General features: G+C 38.9%; 1 pseudogene across 1 annotated transcript in view; it reads right to left on the bottom strand.

Moving 5' to 3' along the window:
• Nucleotides 1-7,974, bottom strand: part of LOC149146361 (RNA polymerase sigma factor sigB-like) — a 294,433-nt pseudogene extending 286,459 nt beyond the window's left edge. The window contains exons 1-2 of the transcript XR_016264739.1: nt 7,753-7,974; nt 7,213-7,499 (exon numbers count right to left, since the gene is read on the bottom strand). The product of XR_016264739.1 is annotated as an RNA polymerase sigma factor sigB-like (transcript). The remainder of the gene's footprint in view (nt 1-7,212; nt 7,500-7,752) is intronic.
• Nucleotides 7,975-13,044: the final 5,070 nt, after the last annotated feature.

Genomic DNA, 13,044 nt, shown 5'->3' with positions numbered 1-13,044 from the left:
ATGGCAAGGGCCAAGTGCATTATACTTGATGGGGTCAAGGATCATGTGGTACCACATATAGCCGAGAAGGAAACGGTAGTTGAGATGTGGGAGGCTCTGAAGAACCTGTACCAGCATACTTCTGTGCAGAGAAGAATGTTGCTCGAGAACCAGATGAGGTCGTATCAGATGAAGAAGGGTCAATCGATTAACACCTTCCTCGGAGGACTGAATGAGATCCAAAACCAATTGACTGCTATAGGAGCAACACCGGATCAGGAGCTTATGGTGAGGACAGCCCTGAATGTTGTCTTAGAAGATTGGGAAGTGTTTGTCCAGAGTATCCTGGGCAGAGGGACTCTCCTACCTTGGGACGAGATGTGGGCAGCTCTTCGCCAGGAGAGATCAAATGGCAGTCGAAGACAGGTAGCAGCAGCAAAGGGATCAAGGTCAAGTAGGAGGAGCATGATGTGGGCCTAGCATCTGACGGAAAGAAGGAGAAACGGAAGAAGAAAGACCTCTAAAGATCAAGTGCTTCCACTGTGGGGAGATGGTTCATTATGCGACCCAATGCCCAAGGAAGAAGAGTAAGGGAGAGTCTTCCGAGACTAAGGCAGTGCCAACACGGACAGAGAAGGAAGTTTTAACAGACGATGACTGTGCCATGAGTGCACACGCACCACTTGAGCGAAAGTGGGGAGACATCGAGCTGTAGTCAGGCGGACTACAGGCGATGAGGGGCAGGATCCTCGAGGTACCTAGCCTCTTGGATTAGACCTTGCTACGGGAGCCCCGACGAGGAGTAGCAGGACTGGCTAAGTGGGTAGAGATGGATGCAGATGGAGCGGCAAAGAGAGCTACAGTGCAGGAGTCCCGAGACAGCGCAGAGCTAGCAAGTTGTAGCAGTGCGAGAGGCACAGGAGTGTTGCACCAGTGCAGGAAGGCATAGAGAGGTGTGCAACGGTGCGAGATGTAGGGAGTTGTTACAGCAGTGCAAAGGTCAGAGAGGGAGCACTTCTCAGTGGCAGAGGGAGCTTCAACATCAAAGGGTGTTTCTAGCCCAACAGGGAGATCAGTTGGGAGATCAGTTACTTACTTCTCAGTAACTGAGTTGCAGTGCAGCGGTCAGCAGCACGATGCAGCATGATGAGAGGAGGTGCAGTGCGGATGCAGTGCTAGGAGAAAGGACCAGCAGCAGCACGGATGCAGAGGGAGTTGTTGTACAGATGCAGCAGTGGCAGTGGCAAAACCATGGGCAGCAGTACAGGAGGCAGCAGTGCAGAGGATGTTGGGCAGGAAGGCCTAGCATCAGCACAGGTACCGATGCTGGATGATCAGAGTAATACTCAGTGAGGAGTATTGCTAGAGCACAGTCCTCGCTAAGAGGGAGTGTTGATTTGGGGTAGCATCGGATGTGCTCTAGCCACGAAATTTGGTGGAGAGGTTGGGGCACATGAGATCTCCAATACCCAAAAAGGGTTTGGGCAAATTCTAAACAGATCAGAAGATATTAAAATAATTAATATTTTTAATGGAGTCCCTAAGCCTAAACTTAAGGAAAATAAAATATTAATGTGTATTAATATGAATCTGTGTTAGAGTGGTCCAAAAGACATGGATCAAGTCAGATCTAATCTTAGTCGTTGATTAGGGACTTAATCTCGACCGTTGAGATGTCAATAAGAAAAGTATAAGAGGAGGCTTGAGGGTCACTTGGAGAATACACTAGAGTGATCAGTCATTCTATTCTCTAGAGCGGGGTTTGCTAAGAGAGGTAGAATCAGTGATCGGGAGAGCAACTGATGGGCATTGAGTACAGAGAAACACATAAGGCAGAGATTGTGCCGGGAGAGCAGCACAGCAGCCAAGGAGGGTGACGCAAAGCCAGCAAGGGCTCACACAGGGCCACACAGAGGCAGCCAAGTGCTGCGCAGAGCACCAGAGGGGCCAGCGCAGCTGACGCAGAGGCTCCCAGAGCTGACACAGGGCCTCCTGGGGCTGATGCAAGCCTAGAAAGGCTGACGCAGGGCCAGCGTGAGACAGAGAGGGGCTAACGCAGTCCAGATTGGGCAGACGTTGGGGTTGCAGGAGCAGTTTTGTGCTAAGGAGCTGCCGGAAGGGTTTTCCGGGGTTTCAGCCAGGAGATTTCTCTCAAACTGTGAGGTATAGCTGCTAAGGAAATTCTCTATTGGGTAGGCCAGTTTCGGCACCCAGATTGTACTCTGATATTGCTTAATAAGAAAACCCTCAGATAGTTGCACCTGTTTCCCGCATTGGGTTTTTCTGAGGACATTGGTCCAAAAATAATGGTGTCATGTGGTGTGTTTGTTCTTATTTCTTTTAGTTGCTGATATGTAATATGTTGAGCATGCACTGGTGTTTATTTTCAGTATTTACTTTGTAAATAACTTGTTAAAAAAAAATAACAAGTAGGTAGGAATAAATAAAAAAAGTGCATGAAGGGTTTCTAAACTAAGTAAACTTAGAAACTTCAACAACAGTTCCAGCAGTTTCAGAGGAAACTCATCAGCCTTCAACCTCTAATACTCAGATTATTCAGAAGCAGCTTAGTATTGAAGTCTCTTCATCCAACAAACCAGTGGATAAAGAAAAAGATATAAAGGAGAAGTATAAAGAAATCAAATTGAGAAATGAAGCATTAAAAGTTGAAACCTATGCCCAATATTTCAAACAGACTCCTAGCAATCAGAATAGGTTACTTTCAGCTTTTGACATTAAAACAGGGAAAATGCAAATGACCTTTTTGCAGCCCACAGTACAGCAGCCTAAGTCATCAGCAGATTACAACAAGACAGAATTTGAAGTTTTGGCCAAGAATGTTCATCCTATAGATCAGATTGAATTTCATAAGCAAGCAGGAGAAATGATATACTCAACTATGACCAACAAAGCTATGAGTGTACAAAAACTTCAAAATTCTCTAGAGAATATCACAACACAGTTTAAACTAGAGAAGGCATCCTCACAAGCAAAGGATAACAAAATTAAATCACTAGAAGAATTGGTTATTGAGATTGGATATAATCCAAATGACATCAAGGCAGCAGAAAAGCTCATAAAAAAGAAGAATGAAGACATTGTTGCATTGAAGAAGCAGCTAAAATTGCCTCCTTTTGAACATCCACAAACCAAGGAAGTTCTAGAGAATCAAAGCTAAAAAGATGAGATGATGGACCTCATTCTTCAGTTAAATGCTCAATTAAAAGAAATGGAGAATGAGATGGATAAGTTAGTACAAGAGAAACAGGCCAGCATTGAAGCAGCTACTGCCACTGTTATTCCTACAGTTACTACAGCAGTTCCTTCTACTTTGGCAGCCTCACTGGCCACAACAGCTCCAGTAGCTACAGCACTTCCCACTGCATCAGCAACTACATCAACAACAGCAGCAGCTCATCCTAGTGATGAAGCAAGTAAACTGATCAAATCCATGGAAGATATGTCCATCCAAACAAATGAAATAAATAGACTTAAAGAACAAATAAAAAGTCTAGAGGATGAAAAGAAACTGGCTCAAATCATGCATAAGAATGAAACACAGAAATCAAACAGGTTGAATGAAAGGATACAGAAGTTAGAGAAGGAATTGACACTGAAAGAGCCACTAGCCCAAGCAAAACAACTTTTATGGGCCAATATCATTGACTCAGTCAATGATATTTGGCCATCTATACATGTGATATTTGAGCAGAATGATTTGGTCAAAGAGGCTGGTGAGGCAATTCAAAGGGTTAGAGCTGAACTTGGGAATAAGCCAGAAGAAGCCTCAAGAATAATCCAGTTCCTTAACTCAAAGAACAAGTATGAATTGCAGGAGCTTGGAATAGCTGATAGAACTGAGACCATACTAGAGGTAAAGAAGGTAATCACCAAGAGAAACCTGATGATACAACTTGAGGAGAAATGCCAAACAATGGAGCTAGCAATAGCTAGGTTTATGGTGAAATTTGATGCTTTGAGGCAGAAAGGTCTACCTAATCCATTGGTGATTAATGACAGGTTGATGCCACATGAAGACTATGATAAGAGAATCAGAGAAGTGGCAAAGGAACAAGCCAACAGTTCCTCCATGAAAGGGATTCCTACAGGAAAAGTGCTCTATCAAACTTTTGAGAACCTCTTTTACCTCCAGCATGAGGTAAAACATCTCTTTATAAACAAGCCTACCTTTGCAAAATACACAAAAACTGATGAAATCTACAGAAGAATGGTAAATATTAAATTACCAGATGCAGAGTCTTGGGAAAAGTTGAATGATTTACTATGAAGATGAAAGGTAAAATAGAGCAGTCAAGGGTAGCCAAGGTAAAACAGCAGAGACTAACAGATCAGCTAAGTCAAAGAGTATCAAGTAAAAGACAGAGTTTAAAAGTCAAAGGCAGAGTAAAGGGACAGCCAGCATAGAACAACAGCCAAAGAGAGAAAGCAGCAAAAGATCAAAACATCAAACAATAAAAAAAGGACAGCTTGCATCAGTTACATATCTGTCTCTATCTTCTTGCATGAAGATATTTCTTTTTCCTTGAATAATTCCTAAAACAGTTTAGGATATTTTGTAATAAGTTTTTTGTATGAATACTTCATAATTTGAAGTATTAGGTGTGGATTGCTGAACATTTCTATAGTTATATTGATCTAAAACCTGAGGGTTTATTGTAACATTTTCAAGTCAACAGACTGGACTGAGTAATAAAGGCATTGCATTACAGGATTCATGTGTTGGGCCACTTCAGTGAAGTATCTTTCATTTTGTTAAATTGTTATTTTGTTAAAATGTTTTCTAATTTGAATGAAATAACTGGAATATTACTACAAAATTTGTTTAAGTACACTCTGCCTTGAACAGTTATTCATTTTGATGTTTTCTTCTGATATCCAGAGTAGGGAATTCTTCATTGCTCCCTAGTTTCGATTGACCTCTTTCATTTCCCTCATTATCCAGTTTGAGGAATCTTTAACTGCTTCTTGACCCCAATTGAAAAGCCACTCCACCGTCCAACCTAAAAGATCTGAATTTACTCAACTACCTTGCCCTGTGAACATTATTTTTAGAACTTGATTTAGTCCTATTTTCTTGACATTTGGACTCCATGGCCCAATGGTAAAAAGACACTTATCTATCCCTCTGAATCAGTGATTCCACCACCAAATCAAATCAAAACCCAATCAAGCTTAAATAGCTAGCCTAAAATCAATTAACTCAACAAAGTTAAATCATTAAGAGAGAGCCCTCTCTGAGCATTAGGAAGGCTAGATCTTGATCTCAAAAGTAGGTTTGTGGTTACCTCTATCATTTCTTTAAACCTAGATAACCGGATTCATCCTATAGGCCCCACGAATCCCGAATCCAGTGTGTCCGACGCGATTCTGCCCTGATTTGTGTCCAAAAACCATGACACGTCGCGTCCTTTCCTGACTCGTCGAATCCAAGGTCGTGTCACAATTTTGGCAGCGTGTCCTGTTTTCTAGGACTCGTTAGGCAGAAAAAGTGACCTGCACAGGTATGAAAAGACCGCATTTGGTCATTATAGCGACGCATATTTTCATTTGGCAAGCGTTTTGGCAGCTTAATGATCAAGTCTAGGCCCTAGTATTGATATGCTATTCATGGTAATGTTAAATTCTTAAAAGTAAAAGTGACATTCTCCTTAATCTTCATTTTCATCCTTTTACTTAAATTTTTAACATTACCATGAAATGACTCAGGATGTTTGAGAGTGGTTCCGGCCTCATTGGATTTCATATAGAGAAAGTAGAATTTTAGATTTCATTCAAAATCCAGCAGACTTATCAGTTTCTCAGGATTTTAGGATTGGGGGATTGCAATGTTTCCATTGAATTTTGTCATGTATTAGGGTATGGAACTCGTATTTAATCAAGAGCACCAATCCCTCTATGTACCTTGATGTTAGTGACATTGGTTGTCAAACTCCTGTATCATGACCCTCCTAAAAATGTACGCATCACTCAAACAAAATCTTGACTTGACATGTTATGCTTGTTCTATCTTATGTTAATGCTTAAAGGGTGATATTAATGACAAATCTCCCTATACAGATATAGAGGTAATGACAAAAATACCTCTGGATATTAATGCTTAGAGGGTGATATTAATGACAAAGACCCTGATTTTCCAACAAGACTAAAAAATTAGACATTTCTCGGGGTGGCAAGAGGGCCAAGCATAAGAAATAGATAATAGATTGACATGTATTTGAGTTTTGCATGTACTATGCATGCTAATAGCTATAGATGAAGATCTATATTTGAAATCAATAAATGTGTATCATTAATTAAAATTTGTGTAAGAAATATCTAATTTTTAATATATATATATTTTAATAAAATAGTATATAACGAATCCTAGTGTCCTGTTCCGGGGGGTCAACATGTCCAAATCCGACACCATGAATCTCGAACCCTACGTGTCCCGAATCCCTGTGTCAGGTGACTTAGCTTTAAACACAACATGACAACCCTAGGGAAACTTTAGAGTGATAACAAATATGACCTCACATATTGGCAGGACTTGGTCAACACATTATCATGGGGAGCATTCTCAAGAAGTTTTGACGCTGGGCTATCATCAAGGTAAATGCTTCAACTTACCACTAGACCACAGCCCAACAGAATAAAATAGAACTGATATTATTTTAAGGGACATCTGATGTTTTTTCCCTGACACACCATAACAGTTACTCGAAGGAATGGTAAAAATGGCAGCTAAACACGAATAATCCTTGATATACTGAGCACTTGTTCGTAGTTTTATACAAGGCAGAGAAGCATTCCAGTAGACTCCATTATTAACAGCTGTCAAAGCTTCTACAAGCAAGGGCCCTGAAACTTTTCATAATTTTAAGCGAAAAAAGACGGGGAAACATGAAAACATAGTTGAAATGGTAGGGCACATAGAGACATTACTCTAATCTGCTTGTAAAAATTCTAGTAGACTAATTGTTGGTTAAGTCATTCCATTTCTTTCAATGGTAGGGCACATAGAGACATTACTCTAATCTGCTTGTAAAAATTCTAGTAGACTAATTGTTGGTTAAGTCATTCCATTTCTTTCATGGGTATTACAAACTTTTAGAATTCAAACTTGAAATGTTTAGGTCATACAATAAACATTACAACCCATGTACTGAATGTGCTGTTGATAGTTTCAGCATATGTTCGTGTGTAAAGAAACAACATAACATACATACATACTAGGATTTAGACAGTCTGATGATGTCCAGAAGGAAGGATTCATTAGGTCATACAATAAACATTACAACCCATGTACTGAATGTGCTGTTGATAGTTTCAGCATATGTTTGTGTGTAAAGAAACAACATAACATACAAACATACTAGGATTTAGACAGTCTGATGATGACCAGAAGGAAGGATTCATCTCTCGTTCAAATTTCTTCCACCCACGTCCAGTGACCGACAACGAAGGTAATGATGAGCTCCATGCCCATACCGAGGGCGGTGCCATTGCCCCAGAACACCCTTCACGTTCACGTTCATGAAAATTATGACAAGCTACTAAAGAATATGAAGGACACTAGACAACTGGGTGAGTTCAGAGGACACTAAAATCTGCAATTCTTGTGGAGGGCATACGCCCTTGTTGTTATAACCCAGGAATTTTGCTTGTGGTGAGGCCGCAGTGAGTGACCGTGTGTGGACAGTAAAATTCTTATTTACAACTGGACATTTAATGTTACTCAACTCTTGCAAATATAAATCATGGCATGCTTACAGGCAGGTTGCAGCTGCAAACGCTGGCCGACAAATAATAATCACGGAGCAGCGCAGTGTTAGTTGTGAAATGTTTTGAGAAGAGCAAGATAAATCTTGTCCGCCGTATCACTGAACAGGTAGGTATCTAAGACAAGGTAGACAAGGTATGGTCGGCAATTCTGGCAAGATTATAATTCCGGCATAATTTTTTGAAAATCTTCGTTAATTTAGGGTGCTCAGAGTTTTTCCACCATAAAAAAACACTTAGCATTCTAATTTTTAAAATTATTTTTACCGGTTCAAACACGGTAGCATTTCCATTTTTGAAATTATTTTTACGAGATTCCAGCAAGAATTTTTACATGTGGTACGATTTACATTTTAATTGAATGGATTTCACGGTCCATGCCAATTAATTAATTTTTTTAATCATCTAAAATTAATTATAATTGCCAGGCAGAAATGCGGTAATGTTTAACGTTTGAATTAGTTATAAAAAGAAAAAAAAAATATATATATATATATATATATATTTCAAAGGTTTGATTGATTTTATATTATGTTGAAAAAATATAAAATATTGTTTTAGTGGTATGGATGGTTATAACATAAAATATTTGTTTTAGTGTTATGGATTGTTTTATTAGGAAAGTTGTCCAATACCATATGTTGAGCTTCTTAAGATTACATATGTTTTTTTTTACTAACTTTTTCACATGTTTATAATAGAATATACTTGTTACAGTAGAACAAGCATGGCTTCTTGTACGTTGTCACGAGCACTTTGTCGTACGCTTCGGTGAGCATTCTGAATATAAATACAACAAACCAGGGCTCCACATACCTCAGTCAGCATTCCAAGGCTCCATATGCCTCTCGAGTGACCTTGTTGCGGTAAAACTGACACTGAAACACTCCCCGCAAGCTCCATCCATAGAGGCTAATAGTTCAGAGCCATTGTGATCGTTTGAAAGGGGGTTCTGGCATTTTCTTCACTTTGCTTCTTTCTACCATTTTCTTGCACAATTCTTCTTCTCCTGGAACGATTTTTCTTCTCCAGAAACGACTTTTCTTTCTGCCATTTTCTTGCACGATTTTTCTTTCTGTCATTTTCTTAGCGGGTTTCAAATTTGCAGAATTCTTCCCTTTATTTCCTACTGTCAGACTTGCGTTTGAGAACCACGACCTGCTGATTCACCTCGGAGCTATGACCTCGTGGCTAGTGATTTTTCTTTTTTCATCTCATTGGGTGGAAAATTAAGGGTTTTCGCTAAAGAAAATCTTTGGCCCGATAAGTTCAAATGCTCCTCTGTTTATTCAATTTATTTTCATGTTCTGCGCACACATTTGTGAATCATTTTAGGTTTTGTTTATGCTCGCACAAGATTTAAAGTCCCAGCTTCAAAACATTGTACATTGAAGTTAAATTTCAGTATCAGTGCCCCTTATTCCAGCAAACCTTCACTTAAATTTACATTCCAAAATGGAAAACAATGGCAACAATGAAAACAATGGCAAGGAAATCTTAGATTTTGTGGAAACAAATCACTTAGGCCAAGTCAAAATTGCTTCAGCAAACAAAACAGGGAAGTGGATTTGGGTAAATGCAAAACAATATCGGGGCATTTTAAAGCGCAGACTTGCTTGCTTTAAATGGGAACAAAGAAGAAGAAAACAACCCCAGAAAAAGAAAGCAAATAAGAGCAGCAAAAACAAAGAAGAGTCAACCATTTACAGTCACGCATCTACACCTCTTACTTGGTTGTCAGATCTCTATGTCAAGGAACTGATGAAGGCCAGGGAAAGGCTGGAAATTTTGGAAGCCAAAGAACGAGAAAGGGACCACAAAATTTCAGAGATTACATTTGCAAATCTATCTTTAATGGAAGGTAATATGATTCTAAAAGAGCAAGTAACAATGCTACAAGAGGCGTTAGAGACAGGAAAACAACAATGGGAAAACATGAAGACAACATGGCAAATCATGAAAGAATCAATGGTAGCAAACAAGGAAGTGATAATCTCTAAAGCAGCTCAGGTGGATACACAAATATCTCAGCAGGTAGTCATTTCTGAAGGAAAAAAAGGCAAAAGAGATCAAGAGGGAAAACATTCCAAAAGAAATCAAAGCCAAAGCTGAGGACACTAATGGTTACATAAGGATGGAGGAAAAAGAAGATGTAAGTTCTCATAGAGCACAGGAAAGAGAACATGGAGACAGAAAATATAGAGAAACAAACTTTATTATACGGGGAATAAGAGACTATGAAAAGAAGGAAAACACATTCAATTTGACAACAAACTTCTTGAAAGAGAAATTACATTGGAGAGGGCAAATTTGTCAAGCAAGAAGGGTGGGAAAAATATGTGAAGAGAGGCCCTGACCCATAAAATTCATCATAGCAATTGTGCAAGACAAACACTATCTCTTAACCAAAAAGAATCTCTTGAAAGGCTCACACTTCTTCTTAGATGAAGATCTAACTAGCAAACAACAAGAGGAGAGAAGAGAAGAAGTGGAGAAAAGTAGAGCAGCAAGAAACAAAGGGAAAGGAGCATGGTTGTACAATGGTAAAGCAATTATTGCTATGTTTGGGCCTCGTGACAAAGCACGACAACAATTTGGCAATAAACAAAAAATAATTAATTCTATAATAGGGAGGAAAGCAACGAGATCAACATGGATGAAAGGGGTGAAGACTCAAAGTTGAGTCTTGTGTGCCAAGCCATGTAGCAATCAAATCCTACCCAGGTCTACCAAATTCTAGTTTGTTGGAACTGTAGAGGTTACCCTTGGAGGAGGGGACCTGGGATAGGGCCTATTGCAAAAGGTAGAGACATAATTTGTCTCATAGAACTCATGAACATGATGGTTATTTGAAATTAGCAGTTTGGAACGAGGCAGTAGAAAATGGCAAAGGGTATGGAGGAATACTGGTTTTAGTGAAAGAAAAAGAAGGTCATCATATAGAGTTTGTGAAAGAAGATTCAAATAAACAATATTTATGGTTCAAAATAACAGAGAATGAGAACCACATAAGAATTGCAGCATGCTATTTTGCACCTCAAGTCTCAAAAACTTACAAAAATAAGGGGCTAGATAGCAAAGACCCATATGCAGCTTTAAAGCAAGATATTGTTGTATATTCTCAGCAAGGAGAAGTTATTTTAGTGGGAGATTTCAATGCTAAAACAACAAATCAACAAGCAAGTATGTTTTGTTGCAAAGAGGATCACAATCATATCTGGCTCATTGAAGAGGAGAATCCCCAATGGTTGAGATGTTCAGAAGATGACAAAGTTAGCAATCATTTTGGAGAGGAGTTGCTCACGTTGTATGGTGCTTTCAACTTAATTATTTGCAATGGTCTAGATAAATGGAAAAGGTCTGGGAAGTTCACTTGCAACACATATAGTGGGGCGAGTGTTGTTGACTACATTATTTGTTCACAAAGCTTGATAGAAAGGATAAATGAAGTTAGGATTAGATAGCATATGTGGGACTTAAAATCAGACCATAACTTAATTTATATAAAGCTATCTGTTATGAAACCAACTCATAAAATAGAAGAAAAGATAGATCAACAACTTCAAAATTAGCCTCTTCGAGGGGGCAACCTCCTTTACATTAAACAAATGAACAATTCTTGGATGATACAAATGACAAGACCTCCTTTCTATATATAGGAGTCTAAGGGGTCACAATATGATCAGAGCTGACATAACAATAATAATGTAAGGGCGCAAAAATAACAATAGTGGGCTTCTATGGGGCACAATAATAACAATATGGGGACAACATGAGCACAACAATAACAATAAGGGGTACAATGACAATAATAATAAGGGAATACACTAGTATTATAGGGACCTAACATGCCCCTATCCTTCAAAAAAGTGTTGTCCTCAATGCTTGAGTAGTTTTGGATGCTTATGTATAAAATTCTCATCCTCCCATGTGGAATCTTTAGCGGGTAAGTTCTTCCACTTGATGAGATACTCTGAAATTGATCGATTTCGTAGCTGTCGAGTTCTTGTTTATGTGACTGCTTCAGGTTCCAATATGATTTTTCCTTCCTCGTCAAGTTCTGGCAATATTGTTTGAACTGGGAGCTTGTCACCTATAACCTTCTTTAAGCATGAAACATGGAAAATTAAATGCACTCGAGAATATGCATGAAGTTCCAATTTGTATTTCATAGTACTAATCTTTTGCAACACCTTGTACGAACCATGATACTTTGGTGATAATTTATTATCCTTCTTAGCTTGCTTGAGGGACATTTGTTTGTATGGTTGTAGCCGTAGAAATACCCAGTCACCTACATCAAAACTTCTTTCGCTGCGATGTTGATCTGCCTGTTGTTTCATTCTATTCTACGCCAAAGTGAGGTTATCCTTTAAGAGTTGGAGAACTTTTTGTTGATGCTCAATGTGATCTTCCACTGCTTGAACCTTAGAATTTTCTCTTAAATATGATGTGATGGATGGTGGTTGATATCCATAAAGCGCCATAAATGGGGTCATTTTTGCTGCAGTATGGAAGGAAGTGCTATACCACCATTCAGCGAGAGGCAACCATTGAGCTATTGTGTTTGTTTATCATATACAAAGCAACGAAGATATCCTTCCAAACATTTGTTCACTATCTCAGTTTTCCCATCAGATTGAGGATGATAAGATGAGCTATGAGCTAACTAAGTACCCAGACAAGAAAATAATTCTATCCAAAAATTTCCAATGAAAATATGATCTCTGTCGCTTACAATAATCTTTGGGTTTCCATGTAGCTTTTGAATTGTTTCCATAAATGCAATAGCAACTGTATTGGCTTTAAATGGATGAGATAATGCACAAAAGTGTGCATACTTGGTAAGTCTATCAACTACCACCATGATGCTACTCTTTCCTCCGGACTTGGGTAAACCTGTGATAAAATCCATTGAAACCTCCTCCCAACATTGACTTGGAATGGATAAAGGTTGTAATAGACCTAGGGTCTTAATTGTTTCAACTTTATTTTGTTGGCAAACCAAACATTCGGCCACAAACTTTTGAATATTAGATTGAAGGCCATCCCAAAAAAATTCCTTCTTAACCCTATGGTAAGTTTTTAAAACTCCTAAATTCCCTCCTAAGGGAGATGTGCACAATTCTAGAAGAATCTTCTTTTTTGAGTTGGGAATTCTTACAAAGGTATAAGCGATACTTGTACCATACCGAATCCTTTTTCCAGCGAAATGTATTAGATGTACTAGGATCTTGCTGCAACTTTTGAATGAGTTCCCACACTTCTTCGTCATTCTTCCAT

The sequence above is a fragment of the Pinus tabuliformis genome, chromosome X (genome assembly GCF_031772625.1).
Source record: "Pinus tabuliformis cultivar Carrire ecotype Pingquan chromosome X, CPIR1, whole genome shotgun sequence".
Taxonomy (NCBI): domain Eukaryota; kingdom Viridiplantae; phylum Streptophyta; class Pinopsida; order Pinales; family Pinaceae; genus Pinus; species Pinus tabuliformis.
The sequence above is the reverse complement of the archived record's forward strand: the minus strand, read 5'-3'. Positions and strand labels throughout refer to the sequence as shown.